Source organism: Pelophylax lessonae, assembly GCF_965119305.1.
Source record: "Pelophylax lessonae genome assembly, chromosome: 4".
NCBI lineage: Eukaryota > Metazoa > Chordata > Amphibia > Anura > Ranidae > Pelophylax > Pelophylax lessonae.
In genome coordinates this window covers 119,440,280-119,452,778 of record NC_138771.1, presented here as the reverse complement: position 1 = coordinate 119,452,778, position 12,499 = coordinate 119,440,280, and the positions used below count along the sequence as shown (strand labels likewise).

At 43.0% G+C, this 12,499-nt stretch overlaps 1 protein-coding gene across 1 annotated transcript in view; it reads right to left on the bottom strand.

Annotated features, from left to right (window-relative positions):
• The window catches only part of LOC309554863 (uncharacterized protein), an 87,357-nt gene extending 75,590 nt beyond the window's left edge, over window positions 1–11,767 (bottom strand). The window contains exon 1 of the mRNA XM_082256584.1: window positions 11,695–11,767. The gene's annotated coding sequence lies outside the window, so the exon portion shown is untranslated. The remainder of the gene's footprint in view (window positions 1–11,694) is intronic.
• Window positions 11,768–12,499: the final 732 nt, after the last annotated feature.

The window sequence follows — 12,499 nt, the reverse complement described above, 5'->3', positions numbered from 1 at the left end:
ATGGCCTATAGAGATGCGGGGGTTGTGACTTTTGTCCATGGATACAGGAAGGCCAATCCTTTATGTTACCCACAGTTCGGATGAGATACATTAATAAATACGTCACATGCCAAACGTCAGCGGTGGTCTACATCATGTTTTGCCCATGTGGAGCCTTTTACGTGGGCAAGGCGATTAGACCACTCTATAAAAGAATATCTGATCACATTTCTTACATTCAAAATGGTCACCCCTATTGGTGGCCATGTTGGCCTAAAACATAGGTTTGATCAATCGATCATTACATTTACGGTACTGGATGTTATCTCTGATAAGGGATGGCAATATTGATAAAAAGGTCCTAGCATGTGAAACCATGTGGATATACGACCTTAAAGCGACCATGCCTCCTGGATTAAACAACATGCTGAGCTTTAAGCCCTTCCTATAAATATGCCCCTATAGACAGATAGTGACATATTACATTGTCAGTATTCTCTATTCTTAGGGGAATTCAGGCCTAATGTCAAATTGAAATTTTGTTATTTTGGTTACATAGATGTAATTGTCTTGAATGTATTGTCTGTTATGTACTGATCCCCTGTGGGGGTTATGGTGGTGCAGATGCTTTGGGGATTGCAGATCAGAAACCATGCTAGCGCCCTTGTGGTTTATGGCTGTTTATGATATTGCAGCTATTTTCTGAATTGAACTTTTTGTTGTCCTAGGCTGCCTAGTCCCTCGTATGAAATTCCTATCAATGGCGTAGCCTTTGATATTTGGACGAGTTAGGCATTGGCTGAGCGCTCCCTCTGGTGGTGGATGTATATGATGCACGGCTGGCTGCTGGGCTTCACTCATGGCTGCTTGTTCCTGTTTGGATGCGTCTCGCTTGTGGTTGTTGTGATGTGTCACTTCCGCCGTCTGGCGGATGTGACGTCAAGTGGATGTTTCCACTACAAACTACTTCTGGATCGGGCAGCAGAAAGGATAGGCGCTTTTTGGCGCCAAACAAATCAGAGGAATAGCCGGATATTTGAGGCGCCGCAGAGCGATATACGGACAGGCAGGTTCGTGTGGTGCTGGTTGGACGTAAGGTATGTGATGCATGATATCTTGTAAGGATTCCCTGTCTATGCACCTTTTAGTAGTGCTGTTTGTACTTACCATGTAATATATGATTCTTTGTAGGAGCCCTCTATCTGGGCGGTCAGGGTGTAATACCTATGATGTTGCCAATATATTTGAATATATAGAATACACTCTGGGAACTACCTGCCTCATATATAGAGCGGGCGAGATGGAGGTATTTATCACTATCTACATCTATATAGGATAACCGTTGCTATGATGTTATCATATGTATTGAGATATTTATTCCTATTATACTCCGCCTCTCTTTCCCCGTTTTTGATTTTTTCTTTATTCACTATTGTAGGCCCAATTAACACTGATCTAGAATGCCAGAGGAGTATGTCCATCACAAGTATATTATGGGTACACTGTCGATACTTAAGGCACTGACTGGAACCTTTTCCTTACCTGCATGATTGCAGTGAATGCTACGCACGCTCTTCCTGTATGTCCTCTTTGATGATCTGTCCCTCAATGCATGTGTCCACCCAGGTCTCTGTCGCAGCGTGGTCAGTACATACATACTTACATGTTATGCTGAATATGTTCAATAAATGTTGGTGAATGTACACATGTAATGCATTGATATATGTATGATTAACTGTATATATCTAATCTACTTTTGTATACATTTCTGTAGAAATATCGGTCTGCTCTGGTCTCTCTGGCCCTGAGGAAGCCTTGTTGCGAAATGCGTCGGCTTGCTGGGGACCCTAGACCATGCTATATATAGAGACCATACCATCTTTTTGATACAGTATCTGCATTACCTTTGGGAATATATTTCTACACATGCATTTTTCTTTTATATTTTCTACTTGATATATGTCTATATGATATATATGTTTTTTATATATGTACAATAAAGTACAGTCGATTTTTAATATAATTGTGTTTAATTGTGATCCTCCTCTTTCCACCAGTCTATGCAAAGCCCCATCTTTTCTTTCTTAGCAATTGTTCCAATATAGTTTAGGGGTTTAGACTAACTACCACGGGAATTTGGATTTTTTTCAGATCCTCAGAGAGTTCTTTGCCATGAGGGGCCATATTGAACTTCCAGTGACCAGTATGAGAGAGTGAAAGCGATAACACCAAATTTAACACACTTGCTCCCTATTCACACCTGAGACCTTCTAAAACTAACAAGTTCCATGACACAAGGGAGGGAAAATGGCTACTCAGGCCCTATTTGGGAATTTCCACTTAGGGGTGTACTCTCTTTTGTTGCCAGCGGTTTAGACATTAATGGCTGTGTGAGAGAGTGAGCAGTGTGTGGGAGAATCTCGGTGGTCGGCTGAGTGGAGAGACGCCCTGAGAGGCTGTGAGTGTCGCTGAGGAAAGTGGGACATTGCTGGAGTGGACTGAGGAACACAGAGTTCGTCACATTGGGTGAGAGAAATCCAGTTAAAAGTTTCTGCTGTACTTCCAGACTGAATAAGGGCAGGTCTGCGGAGCCGTTCTAGCGGAAGGCCATATTAGCCCTAACGGTCGCCACAGGACACTGTAACTCAGCGTGGCGGATTAGAAAGCCTTGCCCCTCCTTTTCAGTATTAGATTGACTATCAACCGTGGAATACAGAAATCTATCTTATCCCTTTCCTGTTTGGATTACAATTATTCAATCACCTTTACTGTGGATTACAAATACTTTCTTTGGATTGGCTGAGGAAACCCTTGCCGGCGAAGACTAGCGAGGCCTCCCTCATCCAGGAGACTCTTGCAATCTAGTGTAAATGGGGCCCCCTATAGGATACAGAGTGCACTCTGATAGTTAGCTTAGTGCCAGTATATTAGGGCTGCTGAAAAGTTATTAAAAGTTGGAGTTACTCCATAATACTGTCAAGCATTGGTTTGTGGTCACTCTCGCATTATACTAAAGAAGTAGTGTAATCATAAGTTTCCAGGATATTGATTCTCCATCATATATTAATACATATATGCTAGAATTGTTCTTTTGATCCTGAGTGCTGAACCTTATTCAGTCACAGGTTGGCTATTGCATTGAAACTGTTTGTGCTTTACTAAACGTGAGTTAAAGATTTGTAAAACCTGATTCTTTACTGCAAACTCTGGTAGTTTCTAATCATTTACCATGGCAGAACCTATAGTGTCAAGGGGGTTGGACAACACTCAGGGCAATCGAAGTGAGGAGGATGTGTGTACACTTAGCCACTCCCCAGGGGGCAGGGCTACAAAAGAAAAAAAAAATTAAAAGTGTATACAATCCTATATACACAATTAGAGATGGGCTGAACACCCCCCGGTTTGGTTCGCACCAGAACCCCCGAACAGAAAGTTTGGAAGAGAAAAACTTCTGACACCGATGGTGAACCCTATTAAAGTATATGGGACTTGAACTGTAAAAATCAAAAGTCCCCATTTTGAAGTTTATATGCAAGTTATTGGCCATAAAAAGGGTATGGGGGCCCAGGTCCTGCACTGGGGGACATGTATCAATGCAATTTTTTTTTTTTTTATATTTTTTCAGCAGTGATTTTAATTTTAATGATACATAAAGTGAAACTATAAAAAATGAAAAATGTATTTAAATATAGTGCCTGGGGGTTCCATTAGTCTGTCTGTACCATATATAGAACCTGCTGCATCAAAACTGCCATTTCTAAAGAAAAAGAAATTGCATTTAAATTGCCAGCAAAACAATACCATTTACAGCAATAGAATACCAACCCCCCCACCCCAAACCCCCTTGTCCTCATGTTGATGGGGACAAGGGCCTCTTCCTGACAAACCTGAGCAGTGGATCTGGGGGTCTGCAGGCACAGGCCTTATCTGAATCTGGAAGCCCCATTTAACAAGGGGGCCCCCAGATCTTGGCCCCCAACGTGACTGAATATGGGTTAAAAAGAAAAAAAAACGCTTCACCGTCAACTAAGAAAAACTGCCGAATGTCTGGCTTGCTGTTTGAACATTTTTATATAGGTAAGGGCAGAACCACCTGGTGACGTCACTTACCCAGCATGCATTGGTCAGTGATGTCACAAGGGGACAGTGCCCCAGGTGTTGTTACCAGGTGGCTCCGTCCCTTGCCTATTTAAGAACTGTCAAAAGACAAGCCAGGCAGTAGGTGGTTTGCTTTCATTGGCTTCATTGGTCAGCAGTGACGGCAGGGTGGTGATTAATGATGGATCTACATCAAGCATTATTTTATTATTTTTTATTAAAGGAATTTTCAAAAACTGTCTCTGTGTTTTAATACTTTTGACACTTTATTGTTGAATGGGTAGGGGTAATATGTACCCCATACTCATTTGCATAGGGGGGGGGCTGGGATATTGTTAAAGGGCTCTTCAAGATTCTGATAAGCCCCCCCACCCACACAGGGTTATCGGGAAGAGGTCGTTGTCCCCATAAACATGTTCCTGTCCCCATTTCTTTGCTGACAGAAAATACAGGAATGCCTGAGGTGCCTTAGGGCTCATTTTCACATGTGGTGCCCTCTGAAGAGCGCATTTGACAGGCAGTGAGTAGGTGTTATATCGCCTCTTCACTACCAGTTTAAACCCCACAGCAGCATGCTGCAACTGCATGCTTTGCACATGGCTGTGGGAAGCCCTCCTTCACTTGAATGGTCCACATATGGCAGGCATTACTGCCTGCTGAACCCAACAGTGGGGACAATTTCTTTCTTAGGGTGCTGTCCCTCTATTGGAGGAGCACTGGAGACACAATAAAAAATAACAGAATTTCTAAAAACATAAAAAGGTAAGAATAAGGTAAAAAAAACCCAGATGGAACCAAAACATTTAGGAATCAGTACCGCTTTAAGCAAAAGTCCCAACCGGTTAAAGATTTGGTCATTAGTAATGTCAGCAGATTTAGAGTCTTGGGAGTAAAGTATGTTAAAACTGTTAGGTAATTTCCTGATAATGTGTATGTAGCACTACCCCCTGTAGGAGCCGCTGAATATTTCTTGTCCTCTAGTGCAACCTGATCCTGGGAACTTCCCAGCCCTTCTGACACTCTAGGTTCTGAAATTATGTATACCCCTTTAAATGAACCCCAGACACAATGTGAATTGAACGCAACAGATTTTTGTATTGACTAAGGCAAGCAGTGGGATTAAAAGGTGTCAGTCAGCCAAACCCTGGGACAGCACCCAATACAAGTCAAGCGAAACACCTGGCAGTTAGATATATTCAGAATAACAAAGGCAGACAGTAATGAAAGTGATTGAAAAGCCTAAACATTTTTTACCTTAATGCATTCATTGTTTAGGTGTCAGCTATGCAATTTCGCTTTCCACCCCAACATCCCAAAAAAATAAATAAATAAACATACACATACACTTATCTCAAAAAATAATATAATGCAACATAAAGAACTGGTCCACACTCACTGATTGGTTGCTAGAGGTAACTGCACATCCTTTAACTAAATAGAATATCTACGCCTATCCCTGGTGCAGCAAAGAACAGGGGCGTAATAAAATAAAAAGACATGTGCCACGTCCTGAATATCAGAATGCAAAAAAGGGGGGGAGGAATAAATGGACTTTGAAGGCACCGTAATAAAAAACAACACTTTATTTTAGATACACATTAAGACCACAAAAGTGTGTATCGACCGATCAACATGAACAATTTCATTGATCAGAGGATACAAATGATAGGTGAGTGGGGAGGACCTCACACCTAAAACATATAATGCAACGGACAATACAAGATTGCATTTGAATGATGTACAATGGAGAAATAGGGCGCTATACGCTGCACACAAGCCGCACCACGGTGCAGGCAACGCAGAGCGTCCTGTACAATAAGATAACAGCTTCCACAAGGAAATAAACCAATATATCCAATTGCTCTACATGTTTCGCCTGGTGTTCAGACTTCATCCGGAGCGGTTTGGAATATAGATTCCATAGGAAGATGTTGCTGGAGCCAACCAGTAGGCGCCAGAAGCATAATAAACCAATCTTGTAATTAGTAATCACGAGGGGTGACCTGTTGAGGTAGCTGGAGGAGCACGCACTGCTTATGGTCAGATTAAAAGAGAATCAGGTAGTCACAATATAGAGTAAGCCTGTCCCATATATAGCCGGACATAAGGCATAAGGTAAAATAGCAGGCAGTTCCTCCAAAGCGAAGAGAGCATGCAGCGCGTCCTCCAAATGCTCCTCAAAGATACAGATCAGTGACCCCCGGATGGGGAATGACCGCCATTGGCGGTCATTCCCCATCCGGGGGTCACTGATCTGTATCTTTGAGGAGCATTTGGAGGACGCGCTGCATGCTCTCTTCGCTTTGGAGGAACTGCCTGCTATTTTACCTTATGCCTTATGTCCGGCTATATATGGGACAGGCTTACTCTATATTGTGACTACCTGATTCTCTTTTAATCTGACCATAAGCAGTGCGTGCTCCTCCAGCTACCTCAACAGGTCACCCCTCGTGATTACTAATTACAAGATTGGTTTATTATGCTTCTGGCGCCTACTGGTTGGCTCCAGCAACATCTTCCTATGGAATCTATATTCCAAACCGCTCCGGATGAAGTCTGAACACCAGGCGAAACATGTAGAGCAATTGGATATATTGGTTTATTTCCTTGTGGAAGCTGTTATCTTATTGTACAGGACGCTCTGCGTTGCCTGCACCGTGGTGCGGCTTGTGTGCAGCGTATAGCGCCCTATTTCTCCATTGTACATCATTCAAATGCAATCTTGTATTGTCCGTTGCATTATATGTTTTAGGTGTGAGGTCCTCCCCACTCACCTATCATTTGTATCCTCTGATCAATGAAATTGTCCATGTTGATCGGTCGATACACACTTTTGTGGTCTTAATGTGTATCTAAAATAAAGTGTTGTTTTTTATTACGGTGCCTTCAAAGTCCATTTATTCCTCCCCCCTCAACTGCACATCCTTACTGTTCACTGATTGATTGCTAGAGGTAACTGCACATCATTACTGCTCACTGATTGGTTGCTAGAGGTTACTTCACATTCTTACTGATCATCATTTGGTTGCTAGAGGTTACTGCACATCATTACTAACTAATTGGTTGCTATAGGTTACTAAAAAAAAAAGTAAACTGCGCTCCGTGCTAATCAGTCATCAATTAACCAATTCAGTCCCAGAAGGTTTTACCCCCTTAATGACCAGGCCATTTTTTTTGCGATACGGCAATGCGGTTATTTTAACTACTTCTGGACTGGAAGATTTTCCCCCTTAATGACCAGGCCATTTTTTGTGATTCGGCACTGCAATATTTTAATGGACAATTGTGCGGTCATGTGACGCTGCACCCACATAAAATTGATGTCATTTTTTTCCCACAAATAGAGCTTTCTTTTGGTGGTATTTGATCACCTCTGCGATTTTTATTTTTTGAGCTATCAACAAAAAAACAGCGACAATTCTGAAAAAAAAAGAAAACAATATTTTTCACTTTCTGCTATATAACATTCCCCAAAGAAAAAGTAAAAATCAAAAATTTTCATCATTTTAGGCCAATTTGTATTCTGCTACATATTTTTGGTAAAAAAAATCCCAATAAGCATATTTTGATTGGTTTGTGAAAATGTTATCGTGTCTACAAACTAGGGGAAAGATTTATGTAATTTCTTATTATTTTTTTTTTACACTTCGCTCTGAGCCCACAGTAATCTCAATCAATCCTCCAGGGGCAGCAGTGACACCCAGCACTGTTCAGACTGCTCAGGGGTTGAGAGAGAGAGGGGGGGGGGTGAGAGAGGGGGTGTGGTGAGAGAGAGAGGGAGGACTGAGGGAGAGAGGAAACTGAGAGAGAGAGGTGTGTAAGAGAGATGGGGGCTGAGAGAGAGAAGGGGACTGAGAAATGGGGGGGTTGAGTGAGATAGAATGGGGTGGGAGAAAGATGGGGGGGGGCTGTGAGATGGGGAGGCTGAGAGACACAGGAGGGGCTGAGAGAGAGGAAAGTGAGGAGGGAGATGAGAGAGAGAGAGACCCTTAGCCTTGTCCCTATCATGTCCGGTACCTTCCATGCCAGTCTCCGTGTGCTCTCTGCTGTGTTCCTTCTAGCGGCTCCCTTGTAGCCTGCACCTCTCACCCATCCTCTTCTTTCAGGCCCCCAGTCAGACTGTTCTCCTGGCCTCACTGTTGGTGTTTTAGCAGGAGGTTTGAGGAGTTCAGGCTCTGGAGGGCACCGGGGATGCTGCGCCCCCTGCTTGCATTTTCGGGGGTCAAGGAGGTAGTGAAGCTCTTTTCTCCCTGCCAGGCTCTCAGGCCTGTCTGTTCACCTACCCCGTGGAGGCTGCGGGGCCGCCCACTCATCGCCTTGTGCAGATAGATTCCCACACCTCGTCCTCGCCGCTGTTTGATGACGCTATCCCGCCACCCCAAACCTGGACTCTCTGTGGATCTCCCTCTACCTGCGATCATTAGACTTCTCATTAGACTTCTCGCTTGCCCACAGAGAGGGTTCTGCGTGCCAACTGTGGCACGCGTGCCATAGGTTCACCATCACTGGCCTAGGGGATGCTTTCTAACTGTGGGGGGAGGGGTGTGCTTGTAAAATCAATGCAGAGACCTTTGTTCCTAAATAGGAGGGGCACAGGAGCTCAGTATTGATTCCTGATTGAACAACGGTCTTCTGTGTTTAGCTGTTCTCTCTTCACGGGGAGCAATCGCAGGTGCACGGCCACAATTGTGGTCGCAGGCCCCATGGTTCAGCTTACCTGCTGGTGAGTGGGTGCGCGCGCCCCCAGGATCTCTCCCGTGGGCCGCCGTACAGGTGCAGCGATTCACAGGAACTTGCCGACCTGCCACCGTATAACTGCAGCTGGTCGGCAAGTGGTTAACTGACAATTGCGCAGATGTGCGATGCTGTATCCAAAAAAAATTGATGTCCTTTGTTCCCCCCCCACAAATAGAGCTTTCTTCTGATGGTATTTGATCACCTCTGCAAAATTTTTTTGCGCTATAAACAAAAAAGAGCGACAATTTTGAAAAAAAAAAAAAACATTATTTTTTACATTCTGCTATATAACATATTCAATAAAAAAATGTAAAAAGTCTAATTTCTTCATCAATTCAGGCCAATATGTATTCTGCTATATGCTAAGCGTATATTGATTGATTTGCGCAAAAGTTATCGCGTCTATAAACTATGGGATATTTTTATGGCTTTTTTTATTATTTATATATTTATTTTTTTTACTAGTAATGGGGGTGATCAGCAATTTTTAGAAGGACTGCGACGTTGCGGAGGACAGATCGAACACCTAACTGACATTTTTTTTGGGGCCAGTGACATTACTACAGTAATCAGTGCTAACAATTTGCACTGTTACTGTACTAATGACACTGGCAGGTTAACATTGGGGGGGGGGGATGAAATGGTAAACGTGTCCCTAGGGGGTGCTTTCTAACTGTGGGGGATGGTCTAACTAATAATTCATATTATTATTTTTTCATACACTTTTATAAGACCATACACAGCACAAATATTTTATTATATTTTACCTCTAAGTGACGGATTTTATATGAGAAATAACATTTTAAGATAATAGGATTGAGGGCTACACATATTTATTTATTTATTTATCATAACACAATCTTACACATTTATATAGATTTTTCTTTTGCACAGCGGGAGCAGGTTGCTTCAAACCAGGAAGAAGATGCAACATACAGAGTACAGGGGATGGGAGGGCAGAGTATGGGGGGTAGGAGGGTACAGTACAGGGGACGGAAGGGCACACACCAAGAGGATTGGGAAGGTACAGTATGGGGGGTGGGAGGGCAGAGTATGGGGGCTGGGAGGGTACATACATGAGTGGCCAGGAGGGCACAGAACAGGGGTTTGGAGGATACTCACCACAGGGATTGGGAGGGCACAATATGGGGGTCAGGAGGGCACATATCAGATTGTCCTGAGGGTACACACTATGGGGATTGGGAGGGCACAGTACGGGGTCAGGAGGGAACACCCCAGGGGGCAGTGAAAACCTGGGGGCAGTGATGCCATCTTCCTATTTGTCAGCTAACAGTCAGCACTTCTATGCTAAGCTGCAGTAACTCCGCAGACTCAGCATAGAGTTGCCTGCAAACTAATCCATAATAAACTGCTAGATGATTTTACCTCCAGACACACTTGCTGTGCACCCTCTGCTCAGCTGCTGTCACAACACCTGGCTCCAGGCAGGTATGATCCCGCTCACTCAAGCAGCAGAGGCCTAGAGGCCCAGCCTTGGGGATGGTCCTTAGTCCTGCAGAGGAGTGTCAGGGGAACTGCCGATGAGTGAGATAGGAGGAGGTACAGCGAGCGGAGATGCGGGGACAGTGAGCAGCAAATATGTAGCAATGAGTGAACTGGCTGTAAACTGTGCTGACCCTGGCTCTGCTTTCAGGAATACAACCGGGGACAAGAGCACAGCAGGACAGCCAGCTTAGTAGAATCCAAGACAGTTGGCAAGCATGGGCTGCGCAGACTCAAGAGGCAGCTGCTTTGGGCCCCCCCCAACAATGACTGGTCCTTGGGAAACTGACCCTTTTGCCCACATTAAAGACAGCCCTGATTTGGATGTGAACACAGCAGTCTGGGTTGCCACCTGCAGCATGGTCCGTCAATTGCCAACAGGAGGGACAGGGGATCTTTTGTTGTTGCACAACGATGCAGGTTCACCCATGCAGGGACAGCGATGGCTCACAGGGTTCTGGAAGGCCATAATCCCAGCAGCTGGACGCCAGCTCTGATGCTCACTGATGGATCCCAGGAAGAAGAGAGAGAGAGCCTTTCACAATCCGCTCTTTAAAAAGCCTTTCCCATAACCCCCTTTCAATTAGTAGCTGAGAGATGTAGTCTAAAGTGGGGTACACACTATTAGAAAATCGGACGAACAATTGTCCAATTTTCCTCATCGTTTCACAGCAAATTGGAACCAATGAAAGAATTTTCATACGAAAATTTGTACGAAAATTCTCGTACTACAAAGGCTTTTTTTTGTTGTTTATTGTTTCTGATCATGTCTTTCGTTTCTGACTTTTCATGTACGAAAAATCGTACGAAAACGGTACCCATTAAACGAAAATCGTTTGTTTTTTCCCATACAAGAACAATTTTGGAGCTTGTCCCTTCAAGAATTTTCATATGAAAATTCTGAATCGTCTGTAGAAAGTTCTGTACACACTATACGAAAATCGTACGAAAATTCTTTGGACAAAAATGTTCGCCTGATTTTCTTATAGTGTTTACGAGCCTTAAGAGAGACTCAGGAATCCAGTTATGGCTGAACACAGGACTACAAGTCCCACAGTCCTTTGCTTCTTGACTCAGGAATATGAAGCAAGCGGTCTGGGTGCAGCACTAGATGGAGAAACAGAAACAATCTGCAGCAAGGAAGGTAATGTCTACTGCATTGATAATATTGAAGCTGGCACCTGGTTACATGTACTATCTGTTCCTATTCAAAAAAAACGAACACGTTCTACCATTCAAAAGAAATAGTATAAAGCAAATGCTAAGATAATATTTGATTCCACTGGAAATTCCTACGTTATTAGACTATACAAACACAAATCAAATACTCAACATATGACCTATACAAAAAATGTAAACAGCAAAAGCTTTAGTTACCTCTGCTTCTATCAAGTACTGAGATGCTTTCAGGCAATATATGAGCTGGGAATCTGTGTGTATAAAATGAGAGCTTGAAAATGAATAGGAGAAAATTCATTGTGACATTTCACCTGAAAAGGGCGTGTGGAAACCACAAACAGATAAGGATCTCGCACAACTATCAACAACGTAATAGCTCCATTGTTCTATGGAAACGGGAAGTCTTTAAATACCAGTCTTTAGACATATTTAAAAAAGTGATTAGTGGGTTTCCTCATCAGAAATGTTTTCCAAGATGAGCAAGGGGTGTAAAAATAATAAAAAATAAATAAATAAAGAAAACACTCGTAAACTGAATTTTTAATTGAAGTAACTAGATCAAAATGTGTCTTGAAGGGTGAGAATACACATATTAGGTTTCCGGCCAATTTGCAGAATACAGCGTATTTATAAAGCAGTAAATGTGACCAAACATTCACTGCAGTTGAATCAATGTAATTTAAAGAATAACTCCACTATCGGTGAAAAAAATAAATATAGCATATACAATTGCTACATAATCTGTGTTGTAATGTAATATTATTAGAATTTTACTTTTTTATTTGCAACTGCTATAATTTTCCGTAAAGTGTAATGCAATACAGCAACCTAGATGCATTGCATTCTATACACTGTCGGTGTACAGAAATTCCCCAGAAATATAATTTCCTGCTTGTGTGATTGGCTCACTGATTGTCTCAGAAGTTTGCATTAACCACTTTAAGACCGAAAGGATTTGCCCCCTTAATGACCAGGCCCTATTTTGCGATTCGGCGCTGCGTTA